General features: G+C 47.0%; 1 pseudogene; it reads left to right on the top strand.

Moving 5' to 3' along the window:
* Window positions 1-230: 230 nt before the first annotated feature.
* Window positions 231-16210, top strand: part of LOC124722538 — a 35912-nt pseudogene continuing 19932 nt past the window's right edge.

Below are 16210 nucleotides of genomic sequence, written 5' to 3'. Positions count from 1 at the left end.
TAGTGGCGCTGTGGCGCCCTCAGATACCCCAGCGGCTGTCGAAGACAGGATGAGTTGCGGTTGAGTTGTGGGCGCCTTGACTGTGCAGCAACCTGCGGCTCTCTGCTGTGTGGCTGGTGGCTGTACTGTAAGGTGCTAGCCACTGATACCACATCCCACATTCCTAAGGAGCAGATAGAGAAGTAATTTCGCTGTGTAATCGACTGTTGTGACAAAGGTGACAGCCACGGATGTGGTATCGCGTCTTCCCTAATGGGGAGAAGACAAAGCCAGTGTGGAGAAGAAGCGCCGCCATCCTGGAGGAAGAAGATATTCTGACATTGGATGGCAGATCCAGGAAACGTGCCTCCAGTGGTGGAGACCTGGACTGGAAGATGGGCCAAAGGCTGGCAGTGCGAAGCAGCCACAAAGAGAGAGACCCGTCCAGCAGAAAACAGAGATGGACAGACCTGGAAAATAAAAGATATACAGGGTCGACATCAAAAGAAAGGTGACTGGGGCGCCAAAGGCAGTGTGACCTGGCGGGCTAGTCTTACAGCAAAACTTCCATGACTGGAGAACTGGAGTGCCGAGGAACCCCAACCAAATACCCATGGAAGGTGCCCCATGGAGAGGGGACAGGTAAACTGCTAAGATGAGGAAACTCTGAAGATCGCAGGAGACAACAGCAGTTGGAGTTGTAAGAGGGCAACAAAAAGTTCAGAGCGACACAGAGCAGTGTCTTGGAGTAGGCATGTTGTATGCCACCAAATTGCATGGTGAAGGAAAAACCAAATGAGTGAGATGGAGTGGGAAGCACTGGAGCGATAGGCACCGTGCTGCTATAGCCGGAGCCGGTTGAGCCGGAGCCGGTTGAGTCGGACATGACGCTGGGCTCGTGGCGCCAGGACATTGGCGCTGGACCCATGGGTACTGGGGCCAGCGGCGCCAGATCCAGTGCATCCAGAGCTGGTGGAGCCGGAGCTATTGGCGCTGGAGCTGGTGGTGGCAGAGCAGGAAGTGCTGGAGCCTGTGGCACAGGGACTGACAGCGAATGAGCTGGTAGCTCAGGAGCAGTGGGTGCCAGCACAGGGTCAGTGGAAGGAGAAATGCAGGTTAGTGTGGTTGAGGCACAGGGGCGAAAGGCCAATGGACTTGAAGAAGCCACTAAAGAAACTTCAGGGAGAGCAGAAATGTGACAGAGGTAGTCCATATGGTAAGGAAGGTGGGCCATGAATCCAATGTATTGTCGAACTCCTGAGGGAGTGGGACCATTGTAGCTGAGTCCTTTGTGGGAAAAGCTTCAGGACAAGTGAGGTGCCATTAAAGTAATTTGGTAGTGTACAGGAAGAGCAGTGCATGATGCAGAAGCTGTGCTATTCTGTTGATGGTATCTGTAGGCAGAGTCACCAAACAACGTTGAGTCACGTGACTGATGTTGTAAGTAGACTGTTTAGGATTTTATATTGGTAACGCCACGTAGCACACTGTATGAAAGTCACTGGCTGTGCTGTGTGCAGTCTGTGGCTGGGTGGCATTGTTGTAATAGTGAATGACGTTTCACACATTGCTTTGTATACATTTGCTCATTTCGTTTAATATCTAGTTTCTAGCTGCACTGCAGCATTGGTTAAAATAAAATTTAATAGATGTACTAATATAGATATTTTAGCCTACAGATCCAGTAAATAATAATTTTATGATCTACTTCCAAAAAAACGAGGGAGCACAAAAAGGCATTTCCACTTCACAGGAATTGCATACATAATTTTTGTCAGTGACTTGGTAACTTGTCTGCTGGAGTAAGTTATAGTGATGCATCACTCTAGTGTTAAGATGTAACATAGGTATTAGACATGGTCATCTTTAATGTAATATTTTTTCTGCTTGAGCTTTGTCATATTTAGATATAAGTTATTGCATTTGCTGCTGCTGTTTGCCAGGCATAGTGCTACTGAATTTCACTTTGTATTACTCTGTTAAGCCAGTTTTACTACTGATTTATTTTTCTTGTTGTTGCACATTGGCTCATATTAGTTATAATGTTGCATTTGCTTTGCTAATTTATATTTATTGCTGCTAATTTTGCCAATTTGCATTTTTTTGTCATTGCTGTTTGTGTTAATTGTTTTGTACTGCTGCATTGCCTCGTCCTTTAGTATATATATATCTGAGCTCAGTAGATTTAAGTTAGCTTAGGATGGGGTAGGCTATATAAGAGAACGAGTTGTGATGAATTGGAAGAAATGCATTGAGAAACTATGAGAAAATGGTTTGGCAAAAAAGTAGTGTTCAGTGGAGGAAAAACTATTTTTGAAAGAGGATGTGAACAGAATACAGAAAGCATTCTTGGATAGGATTTTTTTTGGTGGAAACAAATGTTGAAATAAGAGGAAAGATCTACGGAATGAAGTTTTGGGTTGGACTGCAGTACCAAATGTCACACTGAAAACAAACCCTGTCCTGTACTTTTGTGTTGTTACGCTATGTGAATTTGTTTTTTTCCTGTCTTTGTATTTAGCTAATAAGATTTACGTTGTAGAATTTCTCTGATAATATGTTATTTACTTTGTAAAGATATTTAGACATTATTTATTCTGTTTTGTTTTAATGCTCATGTGTGAAATTGTTTCGGAAACTATTCTCATTATTTTATATATTTACTTATGTCATAATTCCTGTAACACTGATGCATATGTCTATTTCTATTCTTTTGTAAAGCCCGTATTATTACAAATGTTATCTGTACTATTATGTTCTTTAATGATGTATTTTGTACCTTTGTTATTGTATCTTATGTTATAAAATTGTAATTGACACCAGTTCATCAAATTAAGTAACTTGTAAGTTACATTTCACTGCACACGTTTCTGTTGGTCATAGTATATGGACAATATGTGAGAAGTAGGGACTGAAAGTGTTTCCACGTGTGTTAATAATTCAGCAAGAGACTGGTTAACAGCATTGCTGGGTCTAAGGAGAATTAAAAAAACTTTGTGAGTGCACAAGTGGTGGTTTATGGACTTGCTATATTCTCCGCAAGACTCTTCGATGGTGATTGTGCACCTGCACAGTCGCAACGGATGGCTGCTAGCCGTCTCTACAAGGACTACAGTGGGTCTACACTTTTGATGACCCACCAATACCATTATTTCTACAAGGACTGCAGTGGTTCTGCACCTCTGGTGGCCCACCAATACCATAATCTCTACCAGGAATACAGTGGGTCTGCTCTGTGATGACCTACCTGCCAATATTCTTCAAAACTTCGACTGACTGCTGTGGGTTTGCTCTGTTGTGGCCCATTACCTGTCTGCATGTCAAAAGTCAACACTGTCTTTCTGTTGGAAGGACAACACTACTTCTTCAAGACTGCATGGAAATCCACTACTTCCATGTGCATTTTCTTTTACTGCTCAGACTTTGAAAAAAAAAAAGCACGGCAATTTTACTGTGATGAATGATCAGGACTGTCTTTATGGACTGTGAGAAAATTTTAGCTTTTGACCAACATTGTATCAATAAGTGTGTGCATTTGATTTCTTTGTTATTGTAATTATGAAAATTTTTTTCAAATCTTTATTCGCCATTGCCCAAAACAATTTGTAAAATTTTTTGTGGGGAACATGGGGGCTATGTAAGTAGGCTGTTCAGGTTTTTATATTGGTAACGCCACGTAGCGCACTGTACGAAAATCACTGGCTGTGCTGTGTGCAGTCTGTGGCTGGGTGGCATTGTTGTAATATTCGCTATTGTAGTGTTGGGCTGTTTGCTGTTAACAGCGCGTAGCGTTGCGCAGTTGGAGGTTTTTTTTAGCTGGTAATAGTGGCGCTCGCTGTATTGCAGTAGTTAGAGTAACGAATATTTTTGTGAGGTAAGTGATACATGAAAGGTATAGGTTAATGTTAGTCAGGGCCATTCTTTTGTAGGGATTATTGAAAGTCAGATTGCGTTGCGCTAAAAATATTGTGTGTCAGTTTAGTGTTGATCGGAATAAGTAAAGAGAGTAATGTCTGAGTACGTTCAGTTCTACTCAGCTGTTTAAAGATCAAATAATGTAAGAGGTTTATCAGCACAATAATTCATTAATTTTTCGAAGGGGACGTTTCAATGTCTTGGGTAAGACACTGCAACTGCTGACCCAGTAACTGGACAAGCAGCAGGAGCGATTGTTCCAGCGAGGGAGCAGCCATGGCAAAATGGCAAGTGAGACCACTTTTTTCACTTTGTCGCCACTTTTATATCCTATGATATCTTATTATGTGGGTAATGCATGCTGCAAAAAGAGATGTGCCGAGGTAACCAGGAACAATAGAACTCTATTACTAACACAAAGGGTGTACACCCTGATGTTGGGTTCTCAACAGCAACTCAACAGCTTCTGAACGAATGCAACCGCAGCGGCTGTCGCAGGCGGGATGAGGAGCAGTTGAGTTGTGGCTACCTTGACAGGGCGGCACCCCGCAGTTCTCTGCTGTGTAGTTGGTCCTGCATCGAAAGATGCCAGCCAAAGATACCACATTATGGGGACCTGGGGCATTCTCCCCGGTTACCCGAGCTTGTTTACATACCCAGTCGCAGCCCTTATTCGGCCTATTTACACTGGCTTAAAAGACAATAAACATGAACCTAAGAATGTGGTGAAGGTGCAGTCATGAACATGCAGTCATTCACTTTACACCATACGATTCATACAGAGTAGATACAGGCTTGCTCCTCAGCACAATATTGTTAAAGAAACTGTGTGATGTTCAATAGTTGGAAAAATTAGAACAGAAAATCTCGAACCACAAATATTTAGAATATGTCTACATATGAAGTAATTCCTCACCATCATGTGTGTTCCACAGTGATATTGAAAATGCATGAGACGTTGGTGTGGTTGTCGTGGACGTCGCACCAAGACAGACGACCGCCGAACACGTCTTGCAACGACTGTGGTACCACAGCTATCCTCCAGTAATGCAACATAAAGACACAATGTAGCGTTAAATATCCCAGGTCTTCCTAGGACCAGTATTAGCATTTGAATAAGCCGTTATTTTCTTGTATATCTGAAGCAATTGTGTAACAGTTGTGCACTTAATTTTTAATCACGTGTAACTGGAGTCTCAGCATAGAGTAGCGTAGGAATGGATGAGAACCAAAAGGACAGTATCAGACTCGATAGTCATTCCTAGGCCATACTAAACAGGCAGTTTAAAGTAGGAAAAAGGAGGAAAGATTAGTGCTTAACTTCCCATCGATAACTAGGCCTTAGAGATGGGTTTAATATGGGGAACCGTTTGAGTGTGTTTGGTGAACGATTCTTGTACTATCTTTTTATTTTTCTCATTCTTTGATTCTCCATGATTTATTTTGTAGTGATCTATTTTGTTTTTAGGTAGAAGATTCCATTTTCTTAGCAGTGAGTTATTTTCAACCTAAGTAGAATTTCGGCCTTTGGTTGTTTATACTGTCAATATTTCATAATCATTGCCAACCACAGTGTACCAAAGCTAAAATATTGTGTTGCTATTAAGTTCTTGTCCCATTCTGGCAGGCTGCTATTCAGGCAGTGTATGCTTAATCAAAATTTATCTACATCTACATGACTACTCTGGAATTCACAGCTAGATGCTGAGGAGAGGGTTCATCGAACCACCTTCAAGCTATTTCTCTGCTCTTCCACTCTCGAAGAGCGCGTGGGAAAGATGAACACATAAATTTTTCAGTGCAAACTCTGATTTCTGTTACTTTATTAGGATAATCATTTCTTACTGTGTAGGTGGACGCCAAAAATATATTTTCGCATTCGGAGGAGGAAGTTGGGTGACTGAAATTTAGTGAAAAGGTCTCGACCCAACGAAAAACATCCATTTTTTTTAATGATTGTCATCCCATCTAGCGTTTCATATCCGTGATACTCTCCCTCCTATCTCTCGGTAATACAAAGCTAGCTGCCCTTCCTTGAACTTCTGTCAACCCTATCTGATACGGATCCCTTACCGCTCAGCAATGCTCCAGATGAAGATAGACAAACGTAGTGTAGGCAATCTCTTTAGTAGACCTGCTGCATCTTCTAAGTGTTCTGCCAATAAAAAACAGTCCTTTGTTCGCTTTCTCCACAAAATTATCCATGTGAATTAACGTGTTAATAATTGTAATCCCTGAGTGTTTAGTTGAATTGATAGCCATTAGATTTGTACGATTTATCGTGTACCTGAAATTTAACGGATTCCTTTTAATGCTCATGTGGATGAGCCCACACTTTCCATTATTTGGATTTAATTGCCACTTTTCACACAACACAGATGTAATGTTTAAATCATTTTGCAATCGGTTTTGATCATCTGATGACTTTACAAGACGATAAATGACACTATCATCTGCAAATATTCCAAGAAGGCACCCCAGATTGTCTCCTAAATCGTTTATATAGATTACGAACGACAAAGGGCCTATAACACTTCCTTGGGGAGCGCCAGATATTACTTCTGTTTTACTCGATGAGTTTCCACCAATTACTATGTAGTGTGATCTTTCCGACGGGAAATCACAAATCCCGGGCACAACTGACACACACTCCGTAGGCACTTACGTTTTTAGAAGACACTTGTGAGGAACGGTGTCGAAAACCTTCTTGAAACCTTGAAATATGGAATCAATTTGAGATCCCGTGTCCATAGAAGTCATTACTTCATGTGAACAAATAGCTAATTGTGTTTCGAAAAGACTATATTTTCTGAATCCGTGCTACCTGAAAACAGATCGTTCTATTAGACTAATTCATACTGTTGGAACACAATATATATTCCAGATTCTTACTGCAAACTGACGTCATTGATATGAGTCTGTGATTCAGCTAATTACTACTGTTTCCTTGGTTGGATATTGGCGTGACCTGTGCAGTTTTCCAGTATTTAGGTACGGATGTTTCGTCGAGCTACGTCGGTTGCCTATGAGTGTTCAGTTTGGAGATATTGTATCAGTATACTCTGAAAGGAACGTAACTCGTATACAAATCTGCACCGGAGGTCCTGCATTTTTCGGTGATTTAAGCTGTTTCACTACACCCAGGACATCTACTTCTAAGTTACTCATTTTGGGAGCAGTTCGTGATTCGAATGTTCGAATATGTACTTCGCCTTCTTTTGTGAAGAAATTTCGGAAAACCGTCTTTAGTAACTCCGCTTTAGTGGAACTGTTATTGGCAACAATAGTATCGCTGTCGCACAGCGAAGGTATTTATTGTGTCTTACCGCTGGTGTACTTTACATACGAACAGCAACTTCTAGGGTTTACTGCCAGATTTAGAGACAGAGTTTCGTTGTGGAAACTATTAAAACTAGCTCACATTGAAGTCCGCGCTAACTTCCGAGCTTCGGTGAAACATCGCCAATCTTGGAAAATTTGTGTTCTTTTAAATTTGCCATGCTTTTTTCGTTGCTTCTGCAACAGTGTTCTTACCTGTCTTGTTTACCATGGGGGATCAATACGATCTCTCATTAATTTATTTGGCGTATATCTCTCACTTGCCATTGATACTATTTCTTTAATCTACGCCTACGTTGTCAATTTGGAAGGTGCTGAGACTGTCTCTTAGGAAGGCTTGAAGCGAAGGTTTATTCGCTTTTTTAAATAGATATATTTTGCGTTTGTGTTTGGTTGATTTGAATGTTAGGGTATTCAGTCTCGGTACAATGACCTCGTGGCACTAATTACAGACCCATATCACTGACCTCAATTTGCAGTAGGATTTTGGAGTATACACTGTACTCGAACATTATGAATCACATTGAAGAAAATGATTTATTGATACATAACCAACACAGATTCAGGAAATATCTTTCTTGTGCAACACAGCTAGCTCTTTACTCCCATGAAGTAATGAGTGCTGTCGACAAGGGATCTCAGATCGATTCCATATCCCTAGATTTCCGGAAGGCTTTTGATAAAGTTCCTCACAAGCGACTATTAATCAAATTGCGTGCATATGGAGTATCGTCTCAGTTGTGTGACTGGATTCGTGATTTCCTCTCAGAGAGGTCACAGTTCGTTGTGATAGACGGTAAATCATTGAGTAGAACAGAAGTGATATCTGGCGTTCCGCAAGGTAGTGTCATAGGCGCTCTGCTGTTCCTGATTTACAGTGATAATCTGAGCAACCCCCTTATATTGTTTGCAGATGACGCTCTAATTTACCGTCTAGTAAAATCATTAGACGATCAACTCCAATTGCAAAATGATCTAGAGAGAATTTCTATATGGTGCGAAAAGTGGCAGTTGGCACTAAACAAAGAAAAGTGCGAGTTCATCCACATGGCTACTAAAAGAAATCCGATAAATTTTTGGTATACGACAAATCGCACAAATCTAAGAGCTGTCAATTCGACTAAATATCTTGTTGTTGTTGTTGTTGTTGTTGTTGTGGGGTGGTGGTGGTGGTCAGTCCTGAGACTGGTTTGATGCAGCTCTCCATGCTACACTATCCTATGCAAGCTTCATCTCCCAGTACTTACTGCAACCTATATCCTTCTGAATCTCCTTAGTGTATTCATCTCTTGGTCTCCCTCTACAATTTTTACCCTCCACGGTGCCCTCCAATGCTAAATTTGTGATCCCTTGATGCCTCAGAACATGCCCTACCAACCGGTCCCTTCTTCTTGTCAAGTTGTGCCACAAACTCCTCTTCTCCCCTATTCTATTCAATACCTCCTCATTAGTTATGTGATCTACCCATCTAATCTTCAGCATTCTTCTGTAGCACCACATTTCGAAAGCTTCTATTCTCTTCTTGTCCAAACTAGTTATCGTCCATGTTTCACTTCCATACATGGCTACACCCCATACAAATACTTTCAGAAACGACTTTCTGACACTTAAATCTATACTCGATATTAACAAATTTCTCTTCTTCAGAAACGCTTTCCTTTCCATTGCCAGTCTACATTTTATATCCTCTCTACTTTGACCATCATCAGTTATTTTGCTCCCCAAATAGCAAAACTCCTTTACTACTTTAAGTGTCTCATTTCCTTATTTAATTCCCTCAGCATCACCCGAATTAATTTGACTACATTCCATTATCCTCGTTTTGCTTTCGTTGATGTTCATTTTATACCCTCCTTTCAAGACACTGTCCATTCTGTTCAACTGCTCTTCCAAGTCCTTTGCAGTCTCTGACAGAATTATGTCATCGGCGAACCTCGACGTTTTTATTTCTTCTCCATGGGTTTTAATACCTACTCCGAATTTTTCTTTTGTTTCCTTTACTGCTTGCTCAATATACAGATTGAATAACATTGGGGAGAGGCTACAACCCTGTCTTACTCCCTTCCCAACCACTGCTTCCCTTTCATGTCCCTCGACTCTTAGAACTGCCATCTGGTTTCTGTACAAATTGTAAATAGCCTTTCGCTCCCTGTATTTTATCCCTGGCACCTTTAGAATTTGAAAGAGAATATTCCAGTCAACATTGTCAAAAGCTTTCTCTAAGTCTACAAATGCGAGAAACGTACGTTTGCCTTTCCTTAATCTTTCTTCTAAGATAAGGGGTAAGGTCAGTATTGCCTCACGCGTTCCGACATTACTGCGGAATCCAAGCTGATATTCCCCAAGGTCGGCTTCTACCATTTTTTCCATTCGTCTGTAAAGAATTCGCGTAATATTTTGCAGCTGTGACTTATTAAACTGATAGTTCGGTAATTTTCACATCTTTTGGATTGGAATTATATTCTTCTTGAAGTCTGAGGGTATTTCGCCTGTCTCATACATCTTGCTCGCCAGATGGTAGAGTTTTGTGACGACTGGCTCTCCCAAGGCCGTCAGTAGTTCTAATTGAATGTTGTCTACTCCCGGGGCCTTGTTTCGACTCAGGTCTTTCAGTGTTCTGTCAAACTCTTCACGCAGTATTCTATCTCCCATTTCATCTTCATCTTCATCCATTTCCATAATATTGTCCTCAAGTACATTGCACTTGTATAGACCCTCTATATACTCCTTCCACCTTTCTGCTTTCCCTTCTTTGCTCGGAACTGGGTTTCCATCGGAGCTCTTGATATTCATACAAGTGGTTCTCTTTTCTCCAAAGGTCTCTTTAATTTTCCTGTAGGCAGTATCTATCTATCTAAATATCTCTCTATCTATCTAAATACCTAGGAATTACAATTACGAGCAACTTAAATTGGAAATACCACATAGATAATATTGTGGGGAAGGCGAAACAAGTACTGCGTTTTGTTGGCAGGACACTTAGAAGATGCGACAAACCCACTAAAGAGAGAGCCTACGTTACACTTGTTCGTCCTCTGCTGGAATGCTGCTGCGCGGTGTGGGATCCTTACCAGGTAAGATTGCCCCCTGCGGGTTCGGGGGTAAGAATAGGTCCACGGTATTCCTGCCTGTCGTAAGAGGCGACTAAAAGGAGTCTCAAATGTTTCGGCCTTATGTGATGGTCCCCTGTCGGGTTTGACCTCCATACCTCAAAATTTTTCCGAAGAGCGAGCCGATTGGGGAAGGGCGCCTTACTTGGTGCATTGTGTCCGTCTTGCGTTGAGAACTTTCGCAATCTTATTCGTCGTTGCATTGCAGTCCTGCCCGCGCTCCATCGCTTGGGCATGGATACGCTCCTGCGTGCACTTTCTGCCAAGCACTGTGCATGGGTAATTTCTGCACTGACGACGACCATGGACCACATGTCACCTAACATCCAGCACGGTAGCCAGTCCTTTGTGGTGGGGCCGCCATGTACCCTCTTGGTTGTAGCCCCCTGACAACACAGGGATCGCTCTACTGATGCCTGCGCCGTTAACTCCCCACGTATGCCAAGGAGTAGATGCCCATCTCCCTGGGGCATCGGGACTCCCGGCAATGGCCATCCTGCCAGGTGGCCTTTGCTGTGGCTGGGTGGCGCCCGTGGGGAGGACCCTTGGTCGGAGTCGGTGGCATCAGGGCGGATGACCCGCAATGAAGCGTGGTACATCATCTCTCGCTGGCGGCCAGCCGTCAGCAGTCTCTAAGCGTTCCAAAGCTCACTTTAAGGCTAATGTGTATGACCCGAAATCGTTTCCCTCCCTGGCCACACCATGGGAGGAACGAAAGGCCTTGCATGAAAGTGAGACGTATTCGCCCAGATATCTTGTGTGTACCAGAGCTGATGGGGAATCTTTTATGTCTGTGAAGCCTCAGTTCTTTGTAGAGCATTTAGAGGACAAGTTTGGGGAGGTGGAGGGCTTGTCAAAGATGCGGTCCGGATCGGTGTTGATAAAAACAGCATCCTCCGCCCAGTCGCGGGCCTTGCTCGCTTGTACTAAGCTGGGGGATGTCTCTGTCACTATCACGCCCCATAAAAGTCTGAATATGGTCCAGGGCATTATCTTCCACAGGGATCTCCTTTTACAGTCCGATGACGAGCTGCGCGCCAACTTGGAGCGCCGAGGTGTCCATTTCGTCCGCCGCGTCCACCGGGGTCCGAGGGATCGTCAAGTTGCCACCGGTGCCTTCATCTTGGCCTTCGAGGGTGCCACGTTACCTGAGAAGGTCAAGGTGATGGTGTACCGTTGTGATGTCAAGCCATATATCCCTCCCCCGATGCGGTGCTTCAAGTGTTGGAAGTTCGGCCATATGTCTTCACGCTGTGCTTCCGACCTCGTCTGTCGCGATTGCGGTCGACCATCCCATCCTGATTATCCCTGTGCCCCGCCTCCAATCTGTGTGAACTGTGGTGCGCACCATCCGCCTTGCTCGCCAGACTGTCCGATTCTGCAGAAGGAGCGGAAGATCATGGAAATCAAGACTCTCGACCGCCTGACGTACACTGAGGCGAAGCAGAAATATGATCGGCTCCATCCAGTGCGCATGACAGCTTCTTATGCCGCAACTGTCACTCCTGCTACAGTTCCATCCGCTCCAGTCAGCTCTCAGAGTCGAAGTCCCACACCTGCCCCCTTGATGGTGGGGGGCACTAAACCCACTGTTGCTCCTACTCCATCTACTTCCGGAGCAACACCCCCCCCAACCATCGGGAACATTAGTTCCCCCTTCCCAGCTGGAGAAGCGTAAGACTTCTTCGGCTACTCTCGCAAGGAAGGGGTCCCATGGGGACCTCCCTTCCCAAGTTCCGGCCGGTACCAAAGCCGACAGCCGCAAGTGGCTTAAAAAACCGCCGGTCCCTGGTCGTCGGGACACGCGGTCGTCGTCTGTCCCTGAGACTGACCCGGTGACGCCCTCCCAGCCTGACCCACCAAAGGCACAGCGCGAGAAGCAGAAGAAGAAGAAACTCCCCAAGGCTACCGCCATTGCGGTGGCACCCATTCCACCACTTCCTACAAGCTCAGCGTCTGAGGATGAGGTGGAGATTCTGGCGTCCGCTGAGGACATGGATCTCGCCAGTCCCTCGGATGCAATAGATGGCTGTTGTCCAGGTGGTGTCTCAGTAGCAGCAGGGGCCCCGGAGGCGTAATCTGCCTCCCCAGTCCCTTCACGCCTTTCCCATCCATGGCCCATACCATCCTCCAGTGGAACTGCAGCGGTTTCTTCCACCATCTCGCTGAGCTCCGCCAACTTATCAGCCTTCATCCTTTCCTTTGCATTGCTCTGCAGGAAACTTGGTTTTCAGCAATGCGAACCCCCGCCCTCCGTGGCTATCGGGGTTATTTTAAGAACCGGGCAGCTTATGAAAGGGTGTCTGGTGGCGTCTGCATATATGTCCGTAACTCTCTTCACAGCGAATCTGTACCTCTACAAACAGCTTTAGAGGCTGTCGCTGTTCGGGTGTGGACGCCACAGGCTATTACCGTCTGCAGTATTTACCTTCCACCTGATGATGCTGTCGCGCAGCATGTCCTGGCTGCTCTGATAGCCCAACTGCCGCCACCTTTTTTGCTGCTGGGCGATTTCAATGCCCACAACCCTCTATGGGGTGGGACTGTCTCTGATGACCGCGGTCGTGCCGTGGAGCATTTGTTGGCTCAGCTCGACCTTAGCCTTTTGAACACCGGTGCTCCCACGCATTTCAGTGTGGCCCATGGCTCGTTCTCGGCCATCGCTCTCTCTCTTTGCAGCCCCGGACTTGTCCCATCCCTCCACTGGAGAGTGCATCCTGACCTGTGCGGTAGTGACCATTTTCCCATCTATTTTTCACTGCCCCAGTGTCATTCTTCTGGGCGCCTGCCCCGCTGGGCTCTCCACAGGGCTGACTGGCCGGGTTTTACTTCCGCGGCAACCATTGAGTCTCCCACACAGGGTGACATTGATGAGGTGGTCCGTGTTAACCACGTCAATCATTTCGGCGGCCAAGTCTGCCATCCCCCGCTCTTCTGGACTCCCTCGGAGGAAGGCTGTACCCTGGTGGTCGCTGGAGATTGCTGAGGCTATTCGCGACCGTAGGCGGGCCCTCTAGCGTCATAGGCGGCACCCGTCTCTCGAGACCCTCATCGCCTTTAAGAGGCTACGTGCCTTCGCCTGTCGTCTTATTACACGGCGTAAGCAGGAGTGCTGGGAGCGGTATGTCTCCTCCTTGGGCTCCCGTGTCTCCCCCTCGCTCGTGTGGTCCCGTATACGGCGGCTTTATGGACACCAGACCCCTACGGGTGTCCCTGGGATCTCTTTGGACGGCGCTGTCTGCACGGACGCTGCCGCCATTGCTGAACACCTTGCTGCGCACTTCGCTAAGAGCTCTGCGACTGCAACTTATCCCCCCGCCTTTCGCTTTCTCAAGGAGCGTGCCGAGCAGACGCCATTATCGTTCCGCACGCGTCGTTCTGAAAAATACAATGCTCCTTTCAGCGAGAGGGAATTCTTCGCTGCCCTCGCCGATTGCGCTGATACAACACCAGGCCCGGACTGCATCCACGCACAGATGCTGAAGCATCTCTCCAAGGACTGCCAGAGACACATCCTCACCATCTTTAACCGCATCTGGAGCGAGGGCGTGTTCCTGTCGCAATGGCGAGAGGGTCTTATTGTCCCCATCTTGAAGCCCGGTGCGGACCCACTAGCGGTGGACAGCTATCGTCCCATTACCCTCACCAACGTTTTGAGCAAATTGCTCGAACGTATGGTGGGGCGGCGTTTGTGTTGGGTCCTTGAGTCGCGCGGTCTCCTCGCTCCATTCCAGGGTGGCTTCCGCCGGGGCCGGTCTGCAGCGGACAATTTGGTGCGGCTGGAATCTGCTGTCCATACGGCCTTTGCCGGACGTCAGCATCTCGTTGCTGTATTTTTCGATCTGCGGAAGGCGTATGACACCACATGGAGGCATCGCATCCTCGCCACGTTGCATGAGTGGGGTCTTCGTGGTCGGCTCCTGGCTTTTCTTCAAAGCTTTTTATTGCGCCGCTCTTTCTGGGTGCAAGTCGGTGCCACCTCTAGTTCATCTTATATACAGGAAAATGGGGTCCCGCAGGGCTCGGTGTTGAGCGTCTTCTTATTTCTAGTGGCCATTAATGGTCTGCCTGCAGCAGTGGGGTCGTCGGTGTCTCCTTCTTTGTATGCCGACGACTTGTGCATCTCATTTAGCTCCACGACTACGGGAGTTGCCGAACGCAGGCTGCAAGTCGCCGTTCGCAAGGCAGCATCATGGGCTCTGACTCATGGTTTTCAGTTCTCTGCTGCCAAGACTCGAGTTATGCACTTCTGCAGGCGTCGGACGGTCCACCCTCATCCTGAAATTTACCTCGACGGCCACCTGCTTGAAGTGGTGGACACTTGCCGCTTCTTGGGACTCGTGTTTGATGCCCGGCTCACATGGGTTCCTCATGTTACTCATCTGCAGCAAAAATGCTGGCGGCACCTCAACGCCCTCTGCTGCCTTAGCCACACGTCTTAGGGTGCAGATCGCTGCACGCTGCTGCGATTGTACAGAGCCCTTGGGCAGTCCCGGCTTGATTATCGGAGCCTGGCCTATGGGTCTGCGTCACCCTCAGTGTTGAAGTTGTTAGACCCCATACACCATTGTGGGGTTCGGCTTGCAACTGGCGCTTTTCGTACCAGCCCCGTGGATAGTCTACTGGTGGAGGCAGGGGTTCCCCCGCTGCGGATTCGCCGCCATCGACTGCTCGCCGACTATGCTGTCCGCGTGCATTGCTCGCCAGGCCATCCCAATCGTCGCCTGCTTTTCCCCGCCATGGTCCTCCATCTGCCCGAATGGCGACCTAGGTCTGGGCTTTCCGTAGCTGTCCGCATCCGGTCCCTGCTGTCGGAACTGGGGTCATTCCCTCTTCTGCCTCCCTTCCGGGTCCATGCACCTACGCCTCCCTGGTGTTTGTCCCGGCCGTCCGTCCGTCCATCTGGACTTGGCACAGGGACCCAAGGACTCGGTTCCGCCTGTGGCCCTCCGTCGCCGTTTTCTTGCGCTCCTCGCCCCATTTTCTGACTGAGAGACTGTCTACACTGATGGTACCCTGGTTGATGGTCGCACTGCCTACGCTTTTGCTCGCGCTGCCCATGTTGAGCAGCGCTCCTTGCCGGCTGGCTGCAGTATTTTTACTGCAGAGCTGGTGGCCATATTGCGCGCTCTTGAGCATATGCGTTTCTGCTCAGATAGGTCCATTGTCATCTTCAGTGACTCCCTGAGCAGCCTTCAGGCCATCGACCGCTACTATCCCTCTTCTCCTCTGGTGTCCTCTATTCAGGAGTATGTTTCCGCCATTGCCCGTTCTGGTCGTTCGGTGGTCTTGGTTTGGACGCCAGGTCATGTTGGCATCCCGGGGAACGAACGTGTTGACAGGCTGGCCAAAGGGGCGCTCGACACCCCAGCTTTGGAGATCGGCCTCACGGCTCCCGATCAGCAGTTGGTGTTGCGCCGTAAGGTGCTTGGGATGTGGTCTGCTGAGTGGCAAGGCATGACAGTGCCTAATAAACTGCGGGCTGTCAAGGAGACGACCGATGTGTGGTGCTCCTCCCTGCAGTCTTCTCGCAGGGACTCTGTTATCCTGTGTCGGCTCCGCATCGGCCATACGTACCTGACGCACGGCCATCTTTTGCGTCAGGAGGATCCCCCCCCTGTGTCGGTGTGGGTCCCGGCTGACGGTCGCCCACATTTTATTGGAGTGTCCCCGACTGCGCACGCTTCGGCAGTCTTTTAATCTCCCGGGCACCTTGCCTTTGCTTTTATGCGACGATGCCTCCATGGCTGACAATGTTTTACATTTTATCCATGCTAGTCCTTTTTATGGATCCATTTAGGGGGGTCCTGCACCTTTCCATTTCTGTGTCTTTTGTCCTCGCGTCTCTCCATATTTGTTGCTGTTTT

This window comes from Schistocerca piceifrons, chromosome X (genome assembly GCF_021461385.2).
Source record: "Schistocerca piceifrons isolate TAMUIC-IGC-003096 chromosome X, iqSchPice1.1, whole genome shotgun sequence".
NCBI lineage: Eukaryota > Metazoa > Arthropoda > Insecta > Orthoptera > Acrididae > Schistocerca > Schistocerca piceifrons.
This window is presented reverse-complemented; position numbering and strand designations above follow the sequence as displayed.